Here is a 12807-nt window from a genome sequence, read left to right as displayed (position 1 = left end):
CAAAATATGGATAAACCACATTCTGTTTATCCATCCATCTATGGAGGAACTTGTGGGGTGTTTTCACCTTTTGGCTATTGAGAATAATGCTGCAATGAACATGGGTGTGCACCTATCTCTTCAAGTCCCTGCTTTCAATTATTTTGAAAATAATTGCTATTTTGAAATGGCAATTTATTTATTTTGAAAATAAATGCTATTATTTATATAAATAATATTTTGGTAAAATTGCTGCATCCGATGGCAATTCTATGTTTTCATTTTTTGAGGCACTGACTGCCAGGCTTACCCCACAGCAGCTGCACCATTTTACAGTCCCTCCAACACTGCACAAGGCTTCCAGTCTCTCCACATCCTGGCCAATCACTGTCATTTTTTTTTTTTAATAGCAGCCCTTCCATCAGGCATGAGGTGATCACTCACTGTGGTTAGGATTTGCATTTCCCCAATGATGAGTGACGCAGGGCGCTTCCTCCTGTGCCTGTTGGTTATCTGCATATCTTCCTTGGAGAAATCTCTAAGTCCTTGGCCCATTTTCTAATTGGGTTGTTTTTTGGTGTGACTGAGCTGTTCTACCAAGACTTTAAGACTATGATTTATGCCCCACACTTTCCATCTCCTTTTATATATAAACACTTACTTGTTTATTTGGCTATGCCAGGTCTTAGCTGTGGTACACGGGATCGTTTTTTTAGTTGTGGCATGCAGACGCTTAGCTGGGGCTTCCCAAGTGGCTCAGTGGTAAAGAATCCACCTGCCAATGTAGGAGACGCAGGAGACGTGTTCGATCCCTGGGGCGGGAAGATACACTGCAGCAGGAAATGGCAACCCACTCCAGTATCCTGCCTGGAAAATCCTATGGACAGAAGAGCCTGGCAGTCAATGGGGTGGCAGAGTCGGACATGGCTGAGCGACTGTGCATGCACACACAAAGACTCTTAGTTGCAGTATGTGGGATCTAGTTCCCTAACCAGGGATCAAACCCAGGCCTGCTGCATGGGAGGCATGGAGTCTGAGGCACTGGACCACCAGGGAAGTCCCTCCACCTGCTTTTGACTGCCCTCCTTGATATTTCCATCTGGGAAAACAGCTCCACCATCCATGGAGTCCCTCAGATAGAAATTGAAGAGTCTGACTTCTCTTCTGCCCCCGCACCCGAAGTCTCATCTGTCAACACATGTGGCTGACTTTCCCTGCAAAAGGAATCTGGACTCTGTTCCCTCCTTCCAATTACACTGCCTCCTCGCCAGCCTCCCTGCCTCCTCTCCGAGCCCCCCAGCCCTCCCCCCATCCCACCCCCGCTTTCTATTCACAGCACCAGAGGGCTCTGTAACACGAATCAGATCGTGGGCTCCCCTGATAAGAAACACTGACACCTCAAGGAACTGAAAACCATATCTAAACTCCTCCCCAGGTCCCACAAACCCTCAGCCCGCCTCTCCCCTCTCACCCATCACTGCTCCCCGAGCCGCGGTTCCCTCTTCCTCCAGTGTGGTAAGCAACTTCCCATGTCCAGCCCTTTGCACGTGCTATGCACTCGGTCCGCCCTGCTGTTCCCATGCCCAACTCCTCATCACCTCAACCGGCCCCTCCTCAGGGAGGCCCTCCCGACCACCCACCCGAAGGAGAAGGACCTGGCCTGGGGGGTCCACAACTGCGGCTCCCCTGCCCCGCACAATGCCCGGTTCACGGTACCTGCTCAGAAACCACACACTGAAGGCTGCTTGAGTCCAAACACAAAGAGGATTCAAAAAACACCCTCCCCACACTCGCTCCCCCTCCCCCGGGTTGAAAGGACACTGAAAGCCTCAGCTGGACTCTGCCCCAGTCCCCGGCCTTTCTCCCTCCCCTACCAAGGACACAGGTGGCTGGGACTGCGGACAGCTCTGCCCCTCTTATCTGGGCTCCCAGGCCACACATCACAGCTGCCAGAGCCCGAGGGGACATGGAGGTCAGTGATGTCAGCCACGTATACTATCAATAGAATAATTATAGTCATAAATTATATTTTTTAGTTATTTTCATTATTCCCTCACTTACGCAGGCAGAAAGCACAAGTGTTGTCAGAGATAAGGAGACCGAGATTTACAATGGGCCTAAGACCATAAGTAGCACCAGAACCCTGGGGGGCTCTCGACTGCCCAGTTTCCCATTACAACCAACGCTTCCAACACCCAGGACCCTGGACGACCTCCGTGAACTAAGTTTGAATTTATTTCAAAAGAAGGCTGGTGATTAACAGTTGGGCTTCTCTGGTGGCTCAGTGGTAAAAGAATTCACCTGCCTATGCAGGAGACACGGGTTTGATCCCCGGGTTGGGAAGATCTCCTGTATATGGCAACCTGCTCGTGAACTCTTGCCTGGGAAAATCCCATGGACAGAGGAGCCTGGTGGGCTATAGTCCACAGGGTCACAAAGAGTCAGACACGACTGAGCATGCACGCATGCACACACAATTAACAGCTACAAGGCCAGCCTGATGCAGCCACTTCACAGCTCACAACCACAGCCAACAGCACTTACTCACTTCCCATTTATCAACCCACTTAACCCTCACAGCTACAGCCCATGAGGCCAAGGCTATGATTATCCCCATTTTACAGATGAGGAAATTGAGGCCTGGAAGGGCCAAGTCACTTCCCCACAGCCATGGAACTAGGAAACTAGGCAAGAATGAGGCCTACCGAGGAACAGACCTCATTAAACAGGGACAGGCCCTGGCCAACGGCTGCCCTGTACAATTTCCAAACTGTCACAATTGCCTAGAAATCTAGATTTGTATCTATCATCGACCGCACAAAACATGGTCTGAGTTCCGGGAGAGGCTGGGCTGCAACCTTGGGACAAAAGTGAGGAGCTCAGGCACTGGTCCAAGTTCTGTCTACACCAGCTGTGCTAACTTCAGGCAGGTGCCTCAGCCTCTCTGAGCCTCCATTACTCCAGCAGGAAAATAAACATTACTGCAACTCAGAAGAGGTTATGAGGCTCCAATGAGCCTATACCTGCAGCCTGGTGCCTAGCACACAGGAAGTTCTACCCCAAACCTGTGAATGTGGAGACTTCCCTGGTGGTCCAGTGGTTAAGACTCCAAACTCCCAATGCAGGGGGCTTCAATCCCTGGTTAGTGAACTAGACCCACGTGCTGCAACTGAAGATCCTGCATGCTGCAACTAAGAGATTCTGCATTCCACAACAAAGACCTGGCACAGCCAAACTAATTTTTTTTTTAATTGTGAACATGATTTTACTTGAAGAAAGGGTCTTTTTTCCTTGGCTGCATGCGCCATGCTGTATGTAGGATCTAGTTCCCTAACCTGGAACAGAACCTGTGCCCTCTGCATTGAGGACACACAGTCTTAACCACTGGGCCACTAGGGAAATCCCAGAAAAAGATGTCTTTGCAGATGTAATTAAGGATCTCAAAATGAGATCATTCTGGATTATATGGGTGGACCTTAAATCCAATGATGAGTGTCCACAGTAGCAAAGACACAGAGGCAGACGCCATGGGAGATAAAGGCAGAGACTAGAGGGATGTCGACACAAGCCAAGGAGTGTCTGGAGTCACCAAAAGACACAAGGCTCCTTAGCGAGAGTATGGCCAACACCTCAACTTCAGACTTCTGGTCTCCAGAACTGAGAGAGAAGACATCTCTATTCTAAATCACCCATCCGTATGGGTCTTCTCCATTGGTCCAGGGGTTAAGACTCCACCTTCCAAAGAAGGGGGCACAGGTTCAATCCCTGGTCAGGGAACTAAGATCCCACATGCCTCGAGGTATGGCCAAAAAATAAAATAAAAAACATCTGTGATCACGTGTTACAGCAGTCCCAGGAAACACACTCACCCTGAGAAAGTTCCAGAAGACAACACGGACATCACCAGCAGGAAGGTTTCTTCAGAATGGATCCCAACCTGCATCTTCCTTTGTCAGGTCCCAAGGAAAAGGCCTTTGGTCACTGCTTCAGCAGTAAACAGAGAAACAGCCCCACCCTTTGCAGCGCTCCGTATACAAAGCCCACAGCTTGCACACACAGAGACAGGCCCTCAGCCCAGGAACAGGAGGGTGAGTTCCGGGCTAGAACAAAGGTCTCCAAGATACTCCCCTTGGTGCCAAACCCAAGGTGGAGAAAGGCATGCGGGGTCCTGGTGGGTGGGCCTGAGACGGGAAGATATCCCGCTCCCCTTTCCCGCTCCCCGTGAACACAAACATTGTCAGGAAGGAACTATTAACCCAAGTTGCCTTTGGAGCCAGGACCCGCTGTGGGGCAAGGGAGCTATGACTTTTCATGTACTGCCTTTTCTTTCTTTTTTTTTTATTGCAGTTGTGATTTTTTTCTGTATGCTTTCATTGTTTTTTTTTTTTAAGAAACTTTAACCTTTATTTATCCTGTCTTAGGCCAGGCTATGCGTGGCATGTGGGATCCTAGTTCCCCGATCAGGGATAGAACCTGTGACCCCTACACTTGGGAGCTCAGGGTCATAACCAATGGGCCGTCAGGGAAGTCCCCACTTTCAATCTTTTTCACTGTGCCCCTATTTTATTTTCCTTATTTCTGGTGCCAGTGAGGGCTGTCTCAGCAAGCGCCCAGCCTGCCAAGCACATCCCGTCCAGCTGTCTTAAGTGGCATGACATCCAAGGCTGCTCTACCTGTATTTTAGTTTGTGGGAGCTGAGAAAATCAGCCACCAATTGCAGAAGGGGACACTGACTTTCAGAAGAAAATCAAGTTCCTAGAGAACCCAAGAGCCAGGGCCTAGATTTGATCCTGGAGTTCTGCCAGTTGGAAGGTTGGACAAACACTTGGTTCTGGGTCAAAGAGTATCCCCTAGAAGTCATGCCCAGCTGGAACCTCAGAAGGTGACACTGGAAAACAGTGTCTCTGGAGATGTGAATAAGTTACAGATCTCCAGATGAGGTCCTTCTGGATTGAGGTGGGTCCTAAATTCAGTGACAGATGTCCTTATAAGAAAAGGCAGGGAGGGGACATCCCTGGCAGTCCAGTGGTTAAGACTTCCACTGCAGGGGGCATGGCTGTGATTCCTGATAGGGGAACTAAGATCCTAAATGTGCACAGTGTAGCCAAAAAAAAGAAAGTGTGGCCAAAAGTTAAATAATATAAAAGATAAGGACACAGAGGCATACAGAGGGGATGACCACGTGAAGACAAAGCCCTCAGAAATTAAGACACCCGTGACAATTACACAGCAAGGTGACCACAGGCACACCCTTAGCAGGAGGGGACCCCTACGCTGACCGCAGACAATAGCACAGGGTACGTGGGGTCAGCCACAATCTCTCCCCATCCTGAATAAGGCTGAACTCTGAGCCTCTGCAGCTGAACAGATGTCCCTTACATCCTCTGTCCTCTCCCTGCATCTGACTTCAGTCACTGGGGGCAAAAGATTTCTGATTAAACCAAGTCCAAATCCTGGGGTCTATCCCCAATTTACTGTGTGCCCCCCCACAGGCTCCCCCAAACTCTGAGCCTCGACCCTGTCCTCCCATTGGCTTACAAAAGGAAGAAGGATCGAACACAACTCAGAAATGCAAACCAAAACAATACCCATGGCAACCGCTGGCATTCTAGAAGGCCAGATGGTATCAGGTGCTGGAGATGTGGGAGGGCTCAGCAAGAACCCTTCTGGAAGGCACGTTTGATGACTCTGGCTCCCCTGCCTCCCCCTTCCCATGCCTGCCCTACGACCTGGCTGCCCCAGGCCCTGCACCTCCCAAGGAAATACGTGAGAACTTTATGATGGGAAGCTCCAGGACGTTTGCTGCTTGGGGAGGTAGGAGTGGACGGAACCAGACACCCGTCATGAAAGCAATAAATAAAATGAGAGGAATATAAACTCGGAAATCCAGGCATTAGAAGAAGCCATGGGCCAGACAAGAATACGTGGACAGATTTCCAAATGACAAAGGGACAAGAGTAGGGCTAAGAGCAGGAGTCGGGTACCAAGAAAGAGGTCTGCTCTCTTTCCAGGTCTGACAGCCCATGTGCTAGGCGTAGGACCTGCCTGGCCTTGCCCAGCTCAAAGCACTTGCCACCTATTAGCCCATTACATCTTCATTTCAACCCCTGGGGAAGGTGTGATTTGTACCATTTTATGGGAGTCTAATCAAACCCAGAGACTTGAGAAATCTGCCCCAGGTCACGCACAGGCAAAAGGCAGAGCCAGGATGAGCTTCCACGCCTACCTGGCTCACAACTGAGCTCCGGACCACTGTTCTGAGCAGACCCCTGGCACCACCTGTGGCACAAGGACATACAAGTCCTATTCAAAGACATATCCCCCAGGGGGTGGGTGCAGGGGCCAGGAGGAGGAGGAGAAGAAGAAACAGAAGGAGACAAAGGGACTTCCCTGGTGGTCCAGGGGTTTAAGAATCCGCCCTGCAATGCAGGGAACACGGGTTCGATCCCTGATCTGGGAAGATTCCACATGACTTGGGGCAACTAAGCCTATGCACCCAGGTACGGAGCCCGAGCTCTAGAACCCGGGAGCTGCAACTACTGAAGCCCGAGAGCCTAGAGCCTGTGCTTCACAAAGAGAGAGGCCACCACAATGAGAAGGCTAAGCACCAGAGAAAGCCCACGTGCAGCAACGAAGACCCAGCACAGCCAAAAATAAAATAAAATAATTCACTTTTTTAAAAGGAGACAATATTTTAAAAGGGAAAATAAACAAGCATGTGTACACACAAATCCCCAGCAGCACTATTCACAGTGACCAAAAGGTGGAAATAACCAAAGTGTCCCTCACCGATAGACGGATAAACAGAATGTGTTTCACCCACACACAGTGAAATACGATTCAGTCATAAAAAGGAGTAAAGCGCTGACACAGGCGACAACCTGAAGAACCTTGGAAACATGATGCTGAGGGAAAGAAGCCAGGCACAAAGGGTCACACAGTGTGGGACTTCATTCATAGGGAATGTCCAAAAGGATACATCCTTAGAGACCGAAAGCAGACTAGTGACTGCCAGGGAACATGGGAGTTGGAAGGAAGAAAGGATGGTGATAGAAACATTCTAGAAGCAGACAGAGGCGATGGTAATACAACACCAGTGAATGTGCTAACTGCCACTGAATGGATCACTTTAAATGATTAAGTTTACGTTAAGTCAATTTCACCTCTATAATTTATTAAATAAAAAGCCTGTAATGAAACTGAACACTGATTCAATCACTTCGGAAGTCTGGCACTTCCGGGAACCAGCAGGTTTGCCCCTTCATTGTGGACTCGAGAGGAAATCAGGCTTGTGCATTCTGAGGGCAAGGGCCAAGAGCGTTCATAACCTGGAGTTGCAGATGCTCACAGGATGGATAAACCAGGACAGCCTCATGGAATATTTTACAGATATGAAGATGGGGTGTGGTTTATTGTAACAACATGAGGGCAAGGGCCAAGAGGTTCATAACCTGGAGTTGCAGATGCTCACAGGATGGATAAACCAGGACAGCCTCATGGAATATTTTACAGATATGAAGACGGGGTGTGGTTTATTATAACAACATGGATGGGTCTCACAAACATAATGGGAAGCAAGAACAAGACAAAATTAAAAAAAAAAAAATACAGAGTATGTGTCTTATTCCATCAGGGCTGAGCTGCTGTAACAAACATCACCGAATGGGTGGCTTATAAACAACAGGCATTTATTTCATAAGGCGGCAGGCTGGTAGTCTGGGATCAGGGTGCTGGCGTGGTCCAATGAGGGCGCTCTTCTGGCATGCAGACTTCTCCACTGTGTCCTCACAAGGTGGAAGGGGTGAGGGAGCTCTCTAAGGTCTTTTTTATGAGGGCACTAATCCTATTCAGGAAGGCTCTATCCACTCTCATAACCAAATCACCTCCCAAAAGCCTGACCTCCCAATGCTATCACCTAGGGTGTTAGGTTTCCAACATATGCATTTGGGGTGGGGCAGGAAGCACAAACATTCAGGCCATAATGAATGTTGCCCCATATGCATGTCTCTCTCACAAGTCATCAACCCAAAAGTTGAAGTCCAAAGTCTCATCTAACTATATAAATCAAGAATGAGGGAGGGGTGTGGGAGGGAGGTCTAAGAGGGAGGAGATATATGTATACACATAGCTGATTCACTTTATTGTACAGCAGAAACTAACACATATTGTAAAGGAATTATACTCCAATAAAAAAATAAAAATAAATTTAAAAAAATTTTAAAAAGAACAAGTGAGACCCCAGCTGTGAACCTGTGAAATCAAATATGTTATGTGCTTCCAAAATGCAGTGGTGAGACAGGCATAGGACAGGCACTCCCATTCCAAAGGGAGAAATAGGAAAAAAAAAAAAGGGAACAGGTGCAAGGTGACCCACAAACCTAATAGGGCAATCAACATATACTCCAAGTCTTAAGAAGAACCCCACCTTGGGCTGATGTCCTGTCTTCCAGACCCACTGGGGCTGTGGCTGGGCCCCCACAGCTCTGTGGGGGTAGCTGCAGGCCTAAGGCTCCCCAGGCGATACTTGCACCCTGGTGGCTCCACCTGCCTGGGTTTGTTGGGGGCAGCCCGGGCCTCATAGCTCCAATGAGCAGAGGTCATCTGAAACTTGGGCGATGACCCCACTTTCGAGGAGGAAGCCCTGGTTGATCTCTGAATGGACTTCTGGTCCTTCCTCCCTTGTTTTAAACAGCACTTTCCCAGTCAAATAGCTCCCTAGTCCTGTCCTGGAAAATCTAAGAATCCCGACGCCCCAGCTCACGCCTTCCCTTCTTCTCCTTCAGAACAATCTGGCTATTTTCCTGCTCAGGTGGCAGATTGTCTTGTTGACACACACACTAATCTTATCAAATTGTCATCAGCCACACCTGGGTCTTCTCTTCCCAACAGGCAGTCTTGTTTTCTTTGTTTTTGTTTTCCAATACAGATAGGTTGAGAATTTTCCAAATTTTTAAAGATCAGATTCCCCTTTGAGTATCAATTCTATCTTTAAGTCCTGTCCCTCTGCTGGCATTTGATCATAAGCATTCCAGAGCTACTGTGCTTAGAACCAGCTGCGGGCAGGTAGCCGCTTTCATCACCCACCAATTCTACCAGAAGCGTTGCAACACAATCACAACTCAGCCAGGTTCTCTGCCATTTCACAACAAACACTGCCTTTCCCCCAGTTTGCAAGTTCCTCTTTTTCACCTGAGATGTCATCAGAATGTCCTCACTAACAAACCAGAAGCTTTCTCAACAACTCTCCTCTCCATCTGAACCCCCACTAGAATCACTTTATTCTTTTTTAAAAAAAATATATTTTCTTGGCCACACCACACAGCATGAGGATGACATGTGGGAGCTTAGTTCCCCAACCAGGGATTGAACCCATGCCCCCTTCATTGAAACCATGAGGTCATAACCACTGGACCACCAGGGAAGTCCTTAGAATTGCTTTTAATGATCTCTTCGTGGCAGTAATAGGCTCTGCCAGCAGGCACCTGAAGACTCTTCCAGCCTCTATTCATCACCCAGATCCAAAGCCACTTCTGCGTTTTTAAGTATATTACTGGAGAGCCCCTCCTGGAACCAATTTCTGTCTTAGTCCATTGGGTGGTTCTCAAAAAATGCCATAGACCAGATGGCTTACAAAAACAGGAGGCTGGAAGTCTGAGATCTTGGTTGGGTAAGGACCCTCTTCTGGGCTAGAGACTTTGACAGCATTCTCACATTATGGAAGAGGCGAATGAGCTCTCTGTGCTGGGGTGGGGGGGTGGGGGGGGGTTCCTCCTCTAAAGGGCACTAATCCTATTCATGAGGGCTCCACCCTCATAAGCTAATCACCTCCCAAAGGCCTCACCTCCTAACTTCATCACTTTGGACATTAGGATTTCAAAGTATGAATTTTGAGAGAATACAGGCAGTCAGATCACAGCAGTAAGATTCCACTCATGTAAAGTTCACAATCAGACAAAACTAACCCCAGTGTTTAGGGATGTAGACATCATAACATGATAAAAAGCCAAGCAAGCTGGAAGCAAGCACAGGTTCCTCTGCAGGGGCTTCTGGAGGGCAGATGAGGTTCTGCTTTTTTATCTGGAGATGATCACACTGATGCTTATCTTAGATATTTATTTAACACGTGTGTCTTAGGCACTTACTTTCAAGTATGTAATATTTCACAATAAAAAGAAACCAAAGGGGACTTCCCTGGTGGTCCAGTGGTTAAGAATCCGCCTTCCAATGCAGGGGACTCAGGTTCAATCCCAGGTCGGGGAACTAAGATCCCACATGCTTTCCGGGCAACTAAGCCCATGTGCTGCAACTACTGAACCTGTGCTCTAGAGTCTGTGCACCGCAACAAGAGAAATGCAGAAAAAATAAAATTCAAAGTTGAAAATCCAAAGCAGGAGGCTGCAGCGGGTGGAATCCAGGGACCCTGGGAACAGGCAGTCGAAGGAAGTCCCGAGGCCTACTTGGTCTTTCAAAGCTGCCAAGGGATTCCAGTGGCAGCGGGCTCTGAGCCGAGTAAAGCCAGAGTGACCTTCATTCACCAGCCAAGAGGCCAGATGGGGTCAGGGGGACCTGGCACAAGAACTTCTGTAAGGCTCAAGAGGGACAGGCGGGGAAGACAAGAAGGCCCTCACCTGCCATCCCATCTCCACCAGACAGGTTCTGGCACCCCAGAGTTGCAATGCCTTCCCAGGCCACAGGCCATCATGCTTCCATGGTCCTGGGAGAAGAGGAGCGCTGGAGGGGAGCGGGCAGGCTGGCTGAGGGCGGCTGGAAGGATCCACACACCTGGGTGTGAGGGCAAGGAATCAGAGCTAAGAAAATTAGGAAGCAGATGGAGGAACAGCTGAAAGAGCCAAAGCCAGATGGAATCAGGGGTTTCTTCCAGTCCAAGGGTAGGCTCAAACTCACCCAGGGGGGCCCAGGCCGGCTGCAGGAGGGGGCTGGCTGCCAAGCTGGGGGTGAGAGAGAGGAGTCCCGATATCCATCCCAACTCAGCCAGGAGGGCTCTACTCCCATCTGACTCAAACAAGGAGACTTTTGTGTAGGAATCTGTCAGGAGAAAACGTGCGCTCACGCAGAAACAGACAAATCCAAATTGAAGGGCATCCTGCCAAAACACTGGCCTGTCCCTTTATAAACGCTAATGTTGTGAAGGGTTCAGTAAAAAGAACAGGGCTGGAGGACTAGTCTGGATTAAAGGAGGAGAAAGAAACAAGGCAACCAAACACAGGACATGATTCAAACAATAAAGACAAAAAATTGTTGTAATGGGGCTCTTGGGACAGTAAGAGACTCTGAATGTCATCTGAGCTTGAGATCAAACAAGCAAACCATCGCAAGCTTTCCTGCATGTGATGGTGATTGGTGATTACAGAAAAAAATATTCCTGTCCTTAAGACACGCACACTGCAGTGTTCCAGAGTCAGATGTCATCACGTTCAAAGCAACTCTCAGATGGTTTGGCCACGAGAGACAGAGAACACAAATGCTACAAATTGTCAGCATCAGTGGAGCTTGAGAGAAGGCTTACAAAAATTCATTGCACTGTGTTCGCAACTTTCCCAAAGCAAAATTTTTCAAACTGAAACATCAGGGTGGAAAAAGAACACTCATGACTGCTCATGGGAATGGCTGGTACATCCGTGGGATGTTCAGTCATCTAGATACCCACTGAGAGCTACCCAGGTGCCTGGGGAAAATTGAGAGAAGAGATGGAGTCAGAAAAGCAAGATGCAGGAAAGTGGGCATAGTGTGATCCCATTTTGGTAAAGTGACAGACTAACTAATCCTACTATGGGTATGTGTATAAGGTTAATATGATGATAAGAGAAAAAACTCAGGTGACACTTGCCAAGCTGTTATTCTAAGTCAGAGGTGCCCAACCTCCAAGATCTAATGCCAGATGATCTGAGGTGGAGCTGACGTAAGAAAAACAGAAATAAAGTGCACAATAAACGTAATGCGTTGAATCATCTCAAAACCATCCCCCTTACACCCGGGTCCCTGGAAAAAATGACTTCCACAAAACCAGTCCCTGGTGCCAAAAGGCTGGGACCACTGTTCTAAGCGTTTTACAGGTACCCACTCCTCTGTCTTCATAAGAGCCCTATATAGGAGATACTTTCATTCATTCCATTTTACAGAGGCGGAAATAAGGCACAGAGAGGTTAAGTCACTTGTCCAAAGACATACAGCTAAGAAATGGCAGAAAAATCTGGCTCCAAAGTCTATGCTCTTGGGTCCACCTAGCTCCTGGATGCCAAAACTCTGGCCAGACCCTAGAGAGAATCCTGGGGGTTTGAGAAGCCATGCCTGACCTTAATGATGACATGTCAACACTGCCTTCCAGCTCCCCCTGTTCCAGTCTGTGCCATGCTCCTCATTCAGGTGGAAGGTTCTCACGTGGGCACACAGGGCACTCTCTGTGAACAAGGGGATGCTCCCAGAGGCCCTGGGGGCCTGGCTGTCCAGGTGGGTCACTCCCACACAGACCTCCTCACTGTTCTAGGTGAAGAAGGGTATGTCCTGGGTTTGGGACAAGGATCAACACGGGTGTCAGGACTTCATCCGATGACAGTTGTGCTGGTGCACTGCAGAATATACCTGCTAGCTACAATGATTCCTGGTCAACTCTTCTGCATCTGTACCTGGGCAAGTTCTGATGAAGGTGAGAAACTTGGCTTATCCCTCCTCCACACCATCGCCTCCAGTGCATACGAAGGGCGGCTCCCACCAGGGACAGACAAAGCCTGCACTTTGGCACACCCCAGCCCTGACACTTCTCCCACTTTCCAACAAACACCTCCTCCCAATGTTGCTTCCAGGAGGTGG

The 12807-nt window shown here is 48.7% G+C and overlaps 1 protein-coding gene across 6 annotated transcripts in view; it reads right to left on the bottom strand.

The window, feature by feature from the left end:
• The window catches only part of SCARB1 (scavenger receptor class B member 1), a 90979-nt gene that overhangs the window by 64393 nt on the left and 13779 nt on the right, over positions 1 to 12807 (bottom strand). The window contains exon 1 of one of the 6 annotated variants that reach the window (XM_070475093.1): positions 641 to 843. The exons of the other annotated variants lie outside the window; for them this stretch is intronic. The gene's annotated coding sequence lies outside the window, so the exon portion shown is untranslated. Of the gene's footprint in view, positions 1 to 640; positions 844 to 12807 lie in introns of those variants that run through there. 6 annotated transcript variants of the gene reach the window in all.

Source organism: Odocoileus virginianus, chromosome 12, assembly GCF_023699985.2.
Source record: "Odocoileus virginianus isolate 20LAN1187 ecotype Illinois chromosome 12, Ovbor_1.2, whole genome shotgun sequence".
Lineage (NCBI taxonomy): Eukaryota > Metazoa > Chordata > Mammalia > Artiodactyla > Cervidae > Odocoileus > Odocoileus virginianus.
Note: the sequence above shows the minus strand (reverse complement) of the source record. Positions and strands in the feature narration are given on the sequence as shown.